Genomic DNA, 14,527 nt, shown 5'->3' on the forward strand with positions numbered 1-14,527 from the left:
TTCCCCAGGTTCTAGGCTCCATTTCTGTCCAACTCCCCCAATGTAAGTATCAGCAAAGTGTGCCTGGGCATCCCATGCCCAGTGCAAGAGGTAACTAGCTGTGTGGTGAGACTCTTAGGTAGTGTGGCTACATGAGGACTCCTTGGTGCTTGAAGTCCTCCATGCTGTGAGCTGGAGTCTTCAGTGGTCTGCCTGTAAGATGCCCTGGGGACCTCCCTGATGGCATAATTGTCCTTGAATCACCCATACTCCTGTAAGTAACCAAAATAAACTCCTCAGTTCACCAGGCTGGACTTGGCAGAATTCTTTCTTCAGCAGGCTGGTGCCTGCCTCTCTAGGAAAAGTCACATGACAGGGAACCAGGCAGGCTGTAACTTTGCACAAAGCTGGTGGCCCAGAGTACAGAGGGGAAGGTCAGGGCTTTCCAGAGCTGCTACTAACAAAATGAACATGGCTAATAATAATTCACAAAGTGTCGATCATGATGCCCTGAAGGGCTCTGCCTAGTATGTGGGATAATCCCCTGCCCCCACATCTTCTAGGGGAAGAAACAGATCAGAGGTAAATCCTTCAGCTCAAGATTGCATCACCACAGAGAGTCTAAAGGCTGCATCACATAGAAGACAGGAGAGCCCTGGGCCTCCTTTGATGGGTGCACATCTGGTTGGCCTTCATTTGGTGGGGCACATCTGGTTGGTGACAGGGTTGGCACTTCATGTCCTCATGGGCTTCAGGATAGACTTGTCTCCTACTGATTCTTATCAGAACTGTCGAGACAAAGGAAGATGCTGAGACTGCCAAGGATGCTGTAGCTCTGACAGCCACGTCTCCTGAACTCCCCAGGCCCTGCCTCATCTCATGCTGTTGCTCTTCGGGAAAAGCCAGTTCTAGCCTTCTGATTCTTCTCCACTTGCACCCAGAGCGGCCACCACTGCCTTTCTCCACCTGGATATGGCAGAGTGTTTCCCCACAATCTAGCAGTCCCACTCTCAGAGCAGCTGCCTTCATGTTTCCATGGCAACCATTCACCCCCTGCAGGAGGACTGAGGGGGTTCTCCTCTCTTCGCATCTCCAAGTTCTAGCATACAGCAGGTGTGTGGAGAATGCAGCTGGAGCAAGCATGGGAGGAAACTCCATTTCCCTCCACAGAACCTGGATGAACACCTACTATACCAGGCTGAATCTCTAAGAAGCTACAGGGTCAGAGGAGGAAAGGACAGGACTTTCTGTGGGGACCAGGGAAGAACTCAGGATATGCGTTGGGCCTCTCTATGCTTTCACACATCATTCCATCTGTCTTTTTAACTTTTCAAGTGTAATCCTGGTGGCAGGGACTACATTCTTCTAGCCAGGAAATGGAGAAAGTCAATAAGTTTCATTGGACCATCATCAGCTTAGAACTAGAAGGCCAACCTGGGTCTGCCTCACCTCCTAAGTAGCAAGTGATAGCCTTGGATGGTACCAGGATAGGTCTACCCTATTACATGATGGACACTCAAGATTATGTTCTCTTTCCTTTGAAGGTGAGATTATAATTAGAAACCATGTTTGTGCCCAAATCTGCCTCTTAGGCCTTGTAGCACAGGAGCAGGGACACTTAGACAGGCTGTGGTGATCACACCAGAGAGAGAGAGAGAAACTTACAGAGGCTGTGGTCGTTACACTAGGGAGAGAGAAAAAGACAGAGAGAGTGATGGGGGAGGGTCTTCTGTGTATGTGGTTTGTCTTATTGGTTAATAAATAAAGTACTGTTGGCCAATAGGAAAGCAAGATAGGTGGGACTAGGAGTCAAGGAGGATTCTGGGAAATATAGTAAAAGGAAGTCTTGTGATCCAGGCAGGAAATGATTAGCAGGCAGACTCATATATAAGCAAGGGTAAGAAGGAAAACATTCCTTTCTCTCTTCCTCCTGCTCTCTGTTCTGGAGCTGCCATGTGATCCTGGCAAAAGAAGACGCCAGCCCAGGCGTCCATTAAGATAAGTCTTATAAAATATATAGATTATGGTTATAGTTGATAATTAAGACTGAGCTAGTAAGAAATCCTAATCATTTGGCCAAGCAGCATTTGTACCTAATATAAGTCTCTGTATGTTATTTGGGACCTTAACATGGCAGTGGGCAGGACTTGGGCTGCCTGGTAGAGAGCACCCACATGGCAGCAGGGCTCTGCTGGCTTTGGAGTAAAGATTTATCGTTACGAGAGAGAGAGAGAGAGAGAGAGAGAGAGAGAGAGAGAGAGAGACTTAGAGAGGCTTTGGTAGTCATACCAGGGACAGTGAGACTTAGGCTATGGTGGTCACACCAAGGCTATATCATCTGCCCTTGGAAAATGAGTCCAGGTGGAGCTGAGCTCATATGAGTAACAGCATTGGCTACGGTAGAACTCAACTAATATTTATTTAAGAAATCCAAATGTTTGTGTTGTCTGTACTCCAAAGCCCCACCAAATTATTCCTCATTTTGACTGGACTTTGTACAAGCAGCCTGGACAAATTAGGGCCAAAGATGACTTTACTGAAATAATTCAAGTAATTGCCTCCATTTGGATTTTTTAAAGCATAAAAATCATGTTTGCCAGACCCCCAGAGTGTGCTCAGGACCAAATTAGGTTGTGTGAAATTGAAAATTCAGAGGACAGGAACACTCAGCCTGCTTACAGGAAAGCTAATTGCTTGAAACAGATGCCCACTGCATCTAGGGTGCCATGTACTAGCCCAACCCAATACAGCTGACAACCCGAGAGCTAGGGATGCCAGAGAAAGTGCTGCCCGAGGGCACCAACATGGTTGACCAATCACAGGGGATATAGAGGGACTCAAGGCACCCTGGTGCCCAGGCAAGAGGCTGCGCCACTCAAGCTAAGAAGACCAAAGAGAAACCTGGGACTGTCTATGATGTCTCTGCCATGGTCTGGGCCTCTCAGAGTCACAGAGGTTTAGAAACAGAACAGGAAGCAATTTCACAGAGTTAGTAAGCCACAAAAAGCTCTGGCAAGAGGCTTGCAGAACCCAAATAGGATGGAGAGGTGGGGGGTAAGGGCACAGCAAACACCTCCAGCAAACATGCTGGAAAAGCTCTGTGGACCAGAGTAAAGATGAGGTGTTGTAGACCAGCCTCGCTGGCATCCAGAACCAGCTTTCACACACCTCAGCTCCTGCCGGGGCCAACATCTTCCACTCCACCCTGTGGGCTGGAGATTACAGATGCCTAGAGAAGGCGACCTCATGAGGAGCTGTTCGTGTGCAATGTTCAACAGTCGATCAAAACATATCAGGCGTGAAATGACTTGGAAAGAAAAACAAGACAATGGAAACAGGCCTGCACAGAATCTAGATTTTGAAGTTTGCCGACACAGATTTTTAAAATCACTTTCATTAATGCATTCAAGAAAATACACGACTAAATTGAGAATTTTATCAGACAACCAGTAAAGCCCATCTGCTGAGAAACATAATAATTGAAGAGGAGGACCATGTGAGCACCAGGGGCCCAGGCAGGAGATCACAATCACTCACAGAGGAATTTTAATAGAACAATGACCTGATAACAGAAGACTATGCAATTATTAAAAAAAAAAAAAAAAAGGCCACTCAGAACACAGGGACTGAAACTTCAGGGGAAGACCTCCTCTAGCAGGGCCATAGCACACCATCAATGAAGGTATTGGGACTAGAAGACCCCAAGTCTGCAGGTCCAGCCTCACTGAAGAAGGTGCATGGCCATTCCTAAGTAGAAAAGATCCTAGAAGCCACGTGGCCATGATGCAGTAGATTGGTGCCTGCAGAGTGGGTGATGAGAGCTCCCAGAGAAGGCTATGCTGCTTTCTGCTTTTGTCAGGGAAGCATGGTGACTCACTGGGAAAGGAGAAGTAAGGGGAAGGGTGAGTGTGGGTAACCGTGCCGAGAACTGGCAGGCTGCACACACATGTAAAACAGAAATACATGAGAAGTTCCCCGCTCCCAGAATGGGAAGTGGCTTATATTAGACTAACCTTCTTGCCAAAAGCAATTATAAACCCTGGGGAAGGATTTAAATGACTGTTGGAAGGCAGTGGTGAGTGACTAAAGCAGGCAGAAGCTGGAGGCAATGCCGCCCCAGAGATCAGGGATCTAATTTGGGCAAACTCTGCATTTGTCTGGCCTTTCTCCCAGGGGAATCCCCAGTCACAGCCCATAGCAGGTGTGAACTAGGTGGCAGAAGGCTGGTGGGGGCTGTAGAATTGGAAGCTATGTTCAGGACTTCAGGAGGCTGGAGGTGACTAAAATTCCCTGCAGTGAAAGAGGTCACATGATAGGCCTTGTGTTGTTGGATAAACACACACACACACACACACACACACACACACACACACACACACACACTTGAAAGTGCTCACAAGAGAGCTCAACTTTCACTACTTCCCAAGACCTTAATAAACACCATGAGCACTCAACAGAAGCCCCCAAGGAAGCAGTTAGGATTCAGTTCTATACCCTAGGGCTAGGGGTGGTGATGCACCTTTAGTCCCGGTACTGGGGAGGCAGAGGCAGCGGCAGGCAGAACTTTGAGTTGGGGGCCAGCCTGTGGTCTACAGAGTTTCAGGATGGCCAGGGATACACAGAGAAACCCTGTCTCAAAAAACAGAACAGCAACAACAAAAAAAAAAAAAAAGAAAGAAAAGAAAGAAAGAAAAAAGAACTACACCCTAAAACTGAATCTAACTGAAGGATCAATAGGATGTTCTGGACTTTTCATCACTGTGACAAACTTCCTGACAGAACAACTTGAAAAGAAAAGTTCCTTTTAGCTCATACTCCCAGAGGTTTCTGTCCCCCTGGTCGGCTGGCTCCATTGTCATGGCTGGCTCCATGTAGTGAGGCAGAGAGCTTCATGGTGAAGAGCTTGTGAGAGAGCAGGGCTGCTCTCACTGTGGTGGGGAAGCAGAGAGAAAACAATGGATGCCACCAGCTAGTTCTTGCTTCCTCTTTCATTCTGCCTGGGCTTCTAGCCACCCACATCCAGGCAGGTGTTTCCCTACCTCAGTTCATCTCTGGGGACCTGCTCATAGACAAACCCAGGGATGTGCTTAATAGATCTTCTATACACGAGTCAATATAGTTCAGTTGGCAATCAAAATAACCTTTGATTCCCCTTAGAAGAAAACTTAGTATCCTCAGGAGAAGGTGTCAAAAACCAGAGACCCTACCATCCAGCGTTCACACAGTACCAGACATAGGTGGAATCCATCATGCCCAAATCAGAAGAGAAAATCAAAGGCAGAAACAGAGCCTACTAAGGTGCAGATGTCAGATAGGTGAAAATAACTCTAATGTATGGGTGTCGAGGAGGAAGTGCATGTGTGTAAGGTGTGGAGAGGTAGGAAGCCTGGGACAACCAGGAAATGTCTGGAAATGAGCCTGAAAACCAACTCAGAAAAGCTACTAAACTTTTAAAATGAACAGTGGTGTTGGGCAGATGGGTTCTGGCATGATCAGGGCAGTGTGGCTGAGGACTAGAGTCTGAGCTCAAGTGTAACTGTGCGTCAAGACTGAGGGATGTCAATGACCCACAGGGCAACAAGGAGCTGTCTAACACACACACACATGTGCGCGCGCGCATGCGCGCGCGCGCAGACACACACACACACACACACACACCCCTGAACAAGACAAAGGAGAGAATGCAGACAACCCATTTTTATGCATGGTAGCAGAAATTTCCCAACTGTGGCTAAAACATCCATCTTTTAATCCAAGAATCCAATCAAATGGGGCCAGTGAGGTGACTTGGAGTGCAAAGGAGCCTGGTGACCTGAGCTGCATCCTGGGAACCCTCATGATGGGAGGAGAGGATCAACTCTCTAAAGTTGTCCTCTGACCTCCACGTGTGTCCTGATGTGTATGCTCACACACACCAAACACATTAATAACAGATAAAATTTAAAAACTAAGAGAAAGTCAATAAAATGAAGGGTACTGGGAAAACACAGAGGGCATAGGAACAAAACCACAAAACATCATGGTTAAAGGAAGGGGAAGTAAGTGTTGTTTCCCATAACAGACAAAGACAAAAGTCACAGCTGTCATCAGGAATGGTGAGGCCGGAACACAATGAGATGAGCTATCTTTAAATCTCATCCTAGACATCCGTACCCAGACACAATGCCTTTAAAATTGAGGGTCAAATAAAAATGTTTTCATAAATATGAGAACATAATCTGCTATCTGGATTCCCTCACTGGAAGGAAAGATAAAATTCTTTTCACCAAAGGGGAAATGAGAGATGCCTCTTGGAGAGCTACAAGGTGGATGAGCAGTGACTTTCCCCTTAAATTCTTGAAAATCCAGTTGACAAATAGAAGGCAAAAAGAGAAGAAATACAAAATGGAAAGGCATCCTTTGCAGCTCTGAGGAAAGGAGAGGCTGCATGCATTGACAGCCCAGGACTATTTGTATGGCAAAATGCGATACACTCAACTTCTGGCCAGACACCAAATAACGACTTTACAGAGAGCTTAAGCCTTGGCCCGACCCAGTCCCTGGCTCAGACACCAATGCACAGGAAGACATAAAGGACAGAGGCAGGTGTAGAGAATGCTATCGGCAACATCCAGCCTGAAGGGAGGCGCTGAGTCGGAGGCGCCAGGCTTCCCTGCAGATAATGGCTGTGAGAGGAAAGAAATAAGAGGAGAATTTACAGGATGGAGGAAACTGAAAGGACATGTCAGACTTTCAAAAATCATTTGAGACTCAGCTGTAATGTCCAGGAATTCACATTTGAATGATAAAACCAGGCTTTTAGATACTCATCACCCATGAGAAACTAGCTGATGCTTCCATGAGCGTGAAGGGGTGGCTGCAGCAGGGCTCATTCCTGGGTAAGCAAGTTCTCTTTCCTGAATTCCTGTTTGCTGGAGAAAAATGTGTTAACAACATGCTTGTTTTATTTGCTTTTCTGTATGTGTTGTATCCTACAATATAATATTTTAAAAATGAGCTGATACGGGTCAAGACTATGCTGGGGAAACCCACAGAGACAGCTGACTTGAGCAAGTGGGAGCTCACAGACCCCAATCTGACAGCTGGGGAAATAGCATAGGACTGAACTAGGCCTCCTGAACGTGGGTGTCAGTTGGGGGGCATGGGCAGTCTATGGGGCCTCTGGCAGTGGAACCAGTATTTATTCCTAGTGCACGAATGGGCTTTGAAAGCCGATTCCCCATGGAGGGATATTCTCTCAGATTAGACACACGGGGGCGGGTCCTGCCCCAAATGATGTGACAGACTTTGATGATTCCCCCATGGGAGACCTTACCCTCCTTGAGGAGTGGATGTGGGGGGGGGAAGTGGGGGGAGGGGGGATTGATTGGTAGGGGAAATGGGAGGATGGAAGGGAGAGGGAACTGGGATTGGTATGTAAAATAAGATTGTTTTAATGTAAATGAAAATTAATAATAAAAATAAATGGTATCTGCTTAAAGTATAAATAGCAATGCAGTATGGATTGTCTTATTTTCTTAATTATTATTTTTTAAAGCACAGTGATGAGGGAGTTATAGTTTTGTTCACAATGCACAGTCCGTCATGACAGGAAGGTCAAGGCAGGAGCCTAAGCAGCTGTTCACATCACATCCACAGTCTTACATTAATGCAGTCCAGGGTTCCAGCCATGGAACGGTGCCACCTTCAGTGGGAAACTCTGCACCTCAATGAACATAACCAAGGTAATCCTCCAGAGGCATGACCAGAAACCTGATTCCCACATCTTGACTCTGTCAACTTGACAACACCAACTATCACAGGGGTTCTGACACATGTGGAATAAAAGGCCGGTGGCTGACAGGACTAGAGAAAGGATAGCCCTAAGGACCACAGCTTGACCACCTCAGGTGTTGGCAGACAGGTTGTCTGTCACGAGTGCTTCCTCTCTCCATAGTGAGACTTCAAACCTCAAGGTCTGAAGGGTTCAGAGGCTCTCACTTTGCCCTGGAGCAACACTTGACTTTGTCTAGACACAAGGTGGCCTTCACTCATCAGACTTCAGGGAAGATATGGAAGGGTATACTGTATCCAAGTAATCACAGGTCAGTCCCATAAAATAGCTCAAGGATGTCTGTAAAAATAAAAAAAACTCCACCATCCCATAAATCAGTCACTTTATTCCAAATGAAACTCACACGTGTAAATGGAGTTCTTAATTGGTCTAAATAATAAAAATACTAAGGAAAATGCTGAGAGATCAGAGAGAAGGAGCAAGCCACAACCCTACACCTTACCCCCTTAGCGTCTCCACAGACAAGAGAGCAAGTTCCTGTTTTTCTCTGCTTATATTCTGTTTCTGTACAGCTATCCACTTCCTGTCTGTCTGTACAGACCTAGACTTCTATAGTTAGCTAGTGGCAAGCTCCATTCTCTGACCTTCAGACAGGCTTTATTTGTACAAGCAAGATATCACCACACACATGCATTCAAAAAAACTGGAAGGCATGACTAAGGGGATAGGGCAGAAAAGCTCAGAGACCAGAGACACAACACTGGCATGGATGTTAGCAAAGCATGCAAAGACATTAACTGTGTGTGACTCTATTCACACCAAGGCTGCGAAGTAAGGGCAGATCAGGCAAAGCAATGATGCAGACGTGTGAGGACCCGAAGTAATTCCCAAACTAGAAACCACCACCTCCATATGAACCACACACAAACATATTAGCAGGATAGACAGAAACCAAAATGAAAAATATCATTAAATAGAGTGTTACTGATAACTAATATTTCTTTTATTTAGCATTTTTATGCCTGCATGTGGGCATGAGTGCACACACACACACACACACACACACACACACACACACACACACACACACACACACATGGTACATGGGCGGTGGTCTCTCTTCCACTATGGGTTCAACGGACCAAATTTAGGTCATCAGGCTTGCATGGTACATGTCATCTCACCAGCTCTAGTTACTTTTAATTTAGATCTTATCCATTTAGGAACCAAAAAATTAAAATTAGTAAATGTTTACAAACTTAGACTCTGAAAAGGGAACTTCTAATGGCAAAGGGAAATTTAACTCCTTAAATCAGGAGTGCCATGGCTGGAACCTGATCATCAGCTCTCAGAGAAGGGGAGGTAACTGTCCACCACTCCTGTTAACATTCCTTTGCTAATTGCTGGTCTTAAAGATCCCCCAGTCCAGGGGATAACTAACAGACCCTGTAACCCTGTAACACTGCAAGCTCATGCCCTGTCTTATCTCACTCAAATGTATCTCACTTAAAATATATAGCTACTGCTTTACTCTGCACTTTGTATGACCTGAAGTAACCATGGAAACTCTGAAATTTGTGGCCTTCAACCTTATGGTCTGCCCCTTTAAAACCTTCTCTTTTTGGCTGTTTGGCATCTCATTTGCCCACCATGCAGTGAGATCCTAGCTGGCCAACCTGAAATAAAAAGAAACCTTCTGCATCAGAGTGACTCCTTGGGTTAGTCTCTGGGCTCCTTGAACCTGGCACAACACCCTATCAAAGTGAAACCAGGCTTTCAGACCTGGCTTCAGGTTTTGGGGATTTTAAAGGAAAATGGCCCTACTATGCACTGCCTCCAAGGAACATTAGGGGACAGTGTCCCAGGTTCACACTCCACCAAGAGGCCATTGCTGCATCTCAGCATCATACAAATTGGCTTCCAGAGCAGAGAATGGCACCAGGTACTTAGAGATGATTTTTAAAGGGATAGAAGGTCAACTCATGAAGATGGTTTGGCAATCTAAGGTGTCTCTGCATCTAACAGAAACCACAGTGTGTGAAGCAAACCTACAGAAAACAAAGGAGGACAGGCTGGTGAGAAACGCTCCCCCCACTGCTCTGAGAACAAGTGGAGGAATGGCAAGACATAAAAGAGACCTGGCTGCCACATGTTGCTTACACAGCACATTGTTTTGGCATGCATATTGAACAATCATGTAACAGACTACCTTATGCGCCACTGAAACCTAACCTTGACATGGTCACCTGTGACGGCTTGAACACATCTTCCTGAAAAATTCAGGCTCAGAGGATTGAGAGGCAGATCCTTAAATGGGTAGAGATCAGTGGTTCTTAACCTTCCTAATGTTTTAATGCAGTTCCACATGTGGTGAGCCCCAACCATAAAATTATTTTTGTTGCTACTTCATAATTGTAATTTCACTACTGTTGTAAATCACGATGTAAATATCTGATGTGCAGGATATCTGATATTCAACCCCTGTGAAAGTGTTATTCAACCCCAAAGGCATTGTGACCCACAGGTTGAGAACCACTGGTATAGACTGTGAAGACACTGCCCTGTGAATTGTCTTATGCCTTCACAGAGAAGGTCTCAAGCTATACTCTGCCCAGTGGCTTTCTGCCTTCCATTACATGTGGCTAGCATCTCTCACCTCAGGAGGATTTAGTCTCCACTGACATGGACCTCACAACCACCAGAACTGTGAGAGATGGACTATTAGGCATTATCCAGACTTAGGTAGCTCGTTCTAGCTGCACCAGTGGACAAAGATATGATGCATAGTATGTTCAATAACTGCAATGAACCTAAATCAGAAATCCATAACAATATGATCCCCAGAAAGGCCCCAAATGTTTTAAATACAAAGGACATATTGGTAAATGACTCACACACCAAGGAAGAAATGCAGAGAAATTTCAAGGTGTGCTGTGAAGAATGGGACTGAAAGCAAGCACAGCTGATGTGTAAGGAGCCGCTAAGTGGAGGGTGGAGGAACTTAGAGAGAAAGACCTAGGTCAGAAAGAAGGTGTCAAATTAGGACCCTCAGCATCTCCCTCAAAGAGGCACACAAAGAGGAGAGAATTAAGCTGAAGTCAAGCAGAAATGAGGAAACAAAGAGAGGGGAATCGATGAGACAGAGCAGAAAAACAGTGAAGCGATCAATGAAGCCACAGCTGATGGTTTTGAGAACATTTCAACCCATAACCAGATCAATCAGGAGAAAAGCAGCAGTGAACTGTAAATATCAGGGGCCAGAAAGATGACATCAGGACTGGGTATCCTGACACTGAGGGGATATCCAGGAAATATTGTGAAGTCTATTCCAATAACTTTGACAGAAAAAAAAATCACTTAAATATACAAACAACCAAGCCTCCCCTTAGGAAACAGCCTTTCCCCCATTGAAAGGAGCTGGGTTTGCCCAGTGGTTCTTCCCACAAAGGACTCCCTCATGCTGTTTAAAGTGGAGAGAGATGGCCCTTTCCAAAGACCATAGCGGCCTAACCCACATTCCTAGATGGGAAAAAATACATGTCCCTTCACATTGCCTGCAAGTGATTTGAAATCTATGCTGGGACTCCAGTTCCAGATTTTAATCCTAAATGGGAAAAGTTGGACAGTGAAGTTTCTAGAAGGTAGCAGGCCACTTTCTTCATGACCTTGAAGGCATCACCAGGGAGGAAAAGAGTCGTATATTGTATTATATGAGAATATATCCTTTATGTTGTTCAAAATGCTCATATTTTAAATAAAACATCTGTAAGTTAATGGAGAGACCAGGAAACCCATCTTTTAACTGATGGCAAATGACTTGGCTGTGTATGTCACAGGAACAACAACAAACTAGATAGTCAACAGAGTGCTGGGCCTGTCAGTTATCAGAAGCACTCACATTAAGATTACAGAACAGTGTTTTACCCAGAATGGTTAATTAGTGTTTGAATGCTTGTGTGTATGTGTGTGTGTGTGTGTGTGTGTGTGTGTGTGTGTGTGTGTGTGTGTGAGTGTGTGTGTGTGTGTGTGTGTGTGTGTGTGTGTGTGTACATGCATGTGCATAGAGACCAGAGTTCAACCCTGATGTTACTCTTTGGGAACTATCCAGCTTGGTTTTTGAAACAGTCTGTCTCTGGGACCTGGGACTCTCAGATCAGATTTGACTGACTAGCCAGCAAGCTCCTCTTCTGTCTCCCCAACCCCAGTGCCAGGATTACAGCCTATGGCCTCCCACCATCGTATCTGGCAAGTTTTTACAAGCTATTGCTCAATCTCAGGTGCTTATGCTCACATAGCAAGCGCTTTACTGACTGAACTATCTATCCAGTCCCCAAGCCCCCGTTAAAAGTACTTTATTTATTGTGTAGTGCTGGAGACCAAACCCCATGGCCTCAAACATGCTAAGCAAATGCTGCAACACTGAGCCACATCCCCAGAAATAATGACAAAGATACGACGACGTGGCTAGAATGTCCAGCCAGAGGAGAAAGAAGATTTTCTCAATAAATCACATGTGTGGAATCAGTTGACTTACATACATTAGTTGTTTCAGTTCTGGTTAGTTTTTTGTCAACTTGCTACAAACCTAGACATAACTGGGAGGAGGGACTCTTAATTGAGAAAAGACCTCCATAAGATTGGTCTGTAGGTAAGTCTGTGTGGTATTATCTTGATTTATGATTAATGTGGAGGACCCCACCAATTATGGACAGTGCCACCATAGGGGCAGGTAGTCCTGGATGGTGTATAAGAAAGCAGGCTGTGTAAGCCACGAGAGCAAGCATTCTTCTATGGCCTCTGCATCAGCTCCTGACTCCAGGTTCCTGCCCGATTTGAGTTCCTACCCTTATTTCCCTCAGCAATAGAGTATGACCTGAAAGTTGTGAGCTGAAATAAACCCTTTCCTCCCCAAGTTGTTTGGGGTCTTGGTATTTTGTGACAGCAATAGAAACCCTCAGACACATTACCTATTTGACCTCCAACAACGCTGCCCTGGGGCTGCAAGAGGGAACTGCAATAACTGGGGGAGCCTAAATGTGTTCTGCCAGGTTAAGATTCAGCAGATGAAGGTCCTGGATTTGAACTCAGAACTTTGTTGAGCACATGGTATTTCAGGACTTGGTCCTTCATGGTGACATCTCTTTTCTATCAAGGGATACATTCACAAAAGCTTATAGCTGCTGTATTAGTAAGAGCCAGAAAATTAGAGCCAATTACACTGCCTGTCAGCAATGGCACAGATACACATAAATCTTCATGGGTTCACATGGTACATGATGCAGTTGCAAAAAAGCAGCTACCCTGCAGTAGTTGGAGAAGGAAGGAGACACAAGAGAGCATGGGCAGTGTCCTAAGCAGTCAGAGCCGGGCTCTGATGTTTAATGTCAGGAGGCATGGAGGCCTCAGGACCTACTGCCACCCAGTTCCTGTCCTGCTTCATTTTAGCTGGGATGTCTTAGCCTGCTTGCTCACTTATGACTTTGACATCTGTTTAAACAAAATGTGACTATTATGTGAACTAGCCAACAACAGGATTCGAACCATGCAGCCTGGATGCTTCACAGAGTTCTGAGTTCAAATCCATAACTGGCAGGCCCCTGGCCATAAATCAAGGGAAAACATTTCACCCTCCTCCACTACAGTGGCCCCATCTTCCCATCTCAGGACAATTACATTGCTTGAGTGTGAATAAATAACACAACCAATGAACCCAAGTCAGCATCTGGTCTACAACTAAGAGTCTAAGAGAGAGAAAATCAAAGCCAGTATTGAGGCTGGGTCTCAGCTGAGTGTGGAGGCTCTGGATCCCGCTGCCTCCCGTGGAATCTAAGCCCCATGCCTGCAGCTGCCTGACCTCGGAAGTTACTCCACACTCTGCTCTCTGCGTCTTCATCTATGAAATGCACCTAATGATGTGAGAATTCCCCTAGTTAAGACTTAGAAAGCACACAGAACGTGCCATCTCTGTGTTGGCAATTATTTTAATTAGAGCTTGGGGAAGAAAATCCTGTAGGTGGCAAACTGTGGGAAGACTGTGAGATAAGGGAGACCTCAGGTGGCTCCAGGTAGATGAGAGTTGTGGCATCTTAATTCAGGTGAATTGAGGCTTCCTCCGTTGTTTCCCTACCCCAGTATCTAAGTAGAATTCTCTGCCAAGAAAATCGAAGACGCTGGCAGCCCTGCTTTGAGCTACCCTCTTCCATTTTCTGAGGAGGAATCTCCTGCCCAAGAGACAGGGACCCCTACCCGGTTCTGGGTGCATCTGAGATGGGAGGGGCCAGATTGGTTCTGCCTTGTCACAGGAGGAGCCAGGTCGGTTCCGCCTTGAGATGGGAGGGGCAAGGTTGGTTCCTCTTTGAGATGGGAGGGGCCAGGTTGGTTCCTCTTTGAGATGGGAGGGCCAGGTTGGTTCTGCTGAGATAGGAAGGGCCAGGTCTCTGTTGTCGAGCTCCACAAGCTACCCCAGTATACTCTTCCATACTTGCCAGATTGTGCTGCCGAAGAATCCAGTTCCTGGCTTGGATGTGGTGCCTGATGAGCAGATACTGTATCTATGTTCTAGGTTTGACTCCCGACTTCAAGGACTCTCAGGAGCACAGATGAAAAGAGAAATCTTAGGCATATAACTGAAAGAACATGTGTCTTTAGGCTGACATGACCATCACCAGCTTCCCCCATTCCCCCCTCCATCCAGCTTCTGAACAGTAAGCACAGAGCTAATGGGCCCGCCTGGCTTTTAAATCCCACATTCTAATTATAGTTCAAAGAACCTCG

This window comes from Cricetulus griseus, chromosome 2, assembly GCF_003668045.3.
Source record: "Cricetulus griseus strain 17A/GY chromosome 2, alternate assembly CriGri-PICRH-1.0, whole genome shotgun sequence".
NCBI lineage: Eukaryota > Metazoa > Chordata > Mammalia > Rodentia > Cricetidae > Cricetulus > Cricetulus griseus.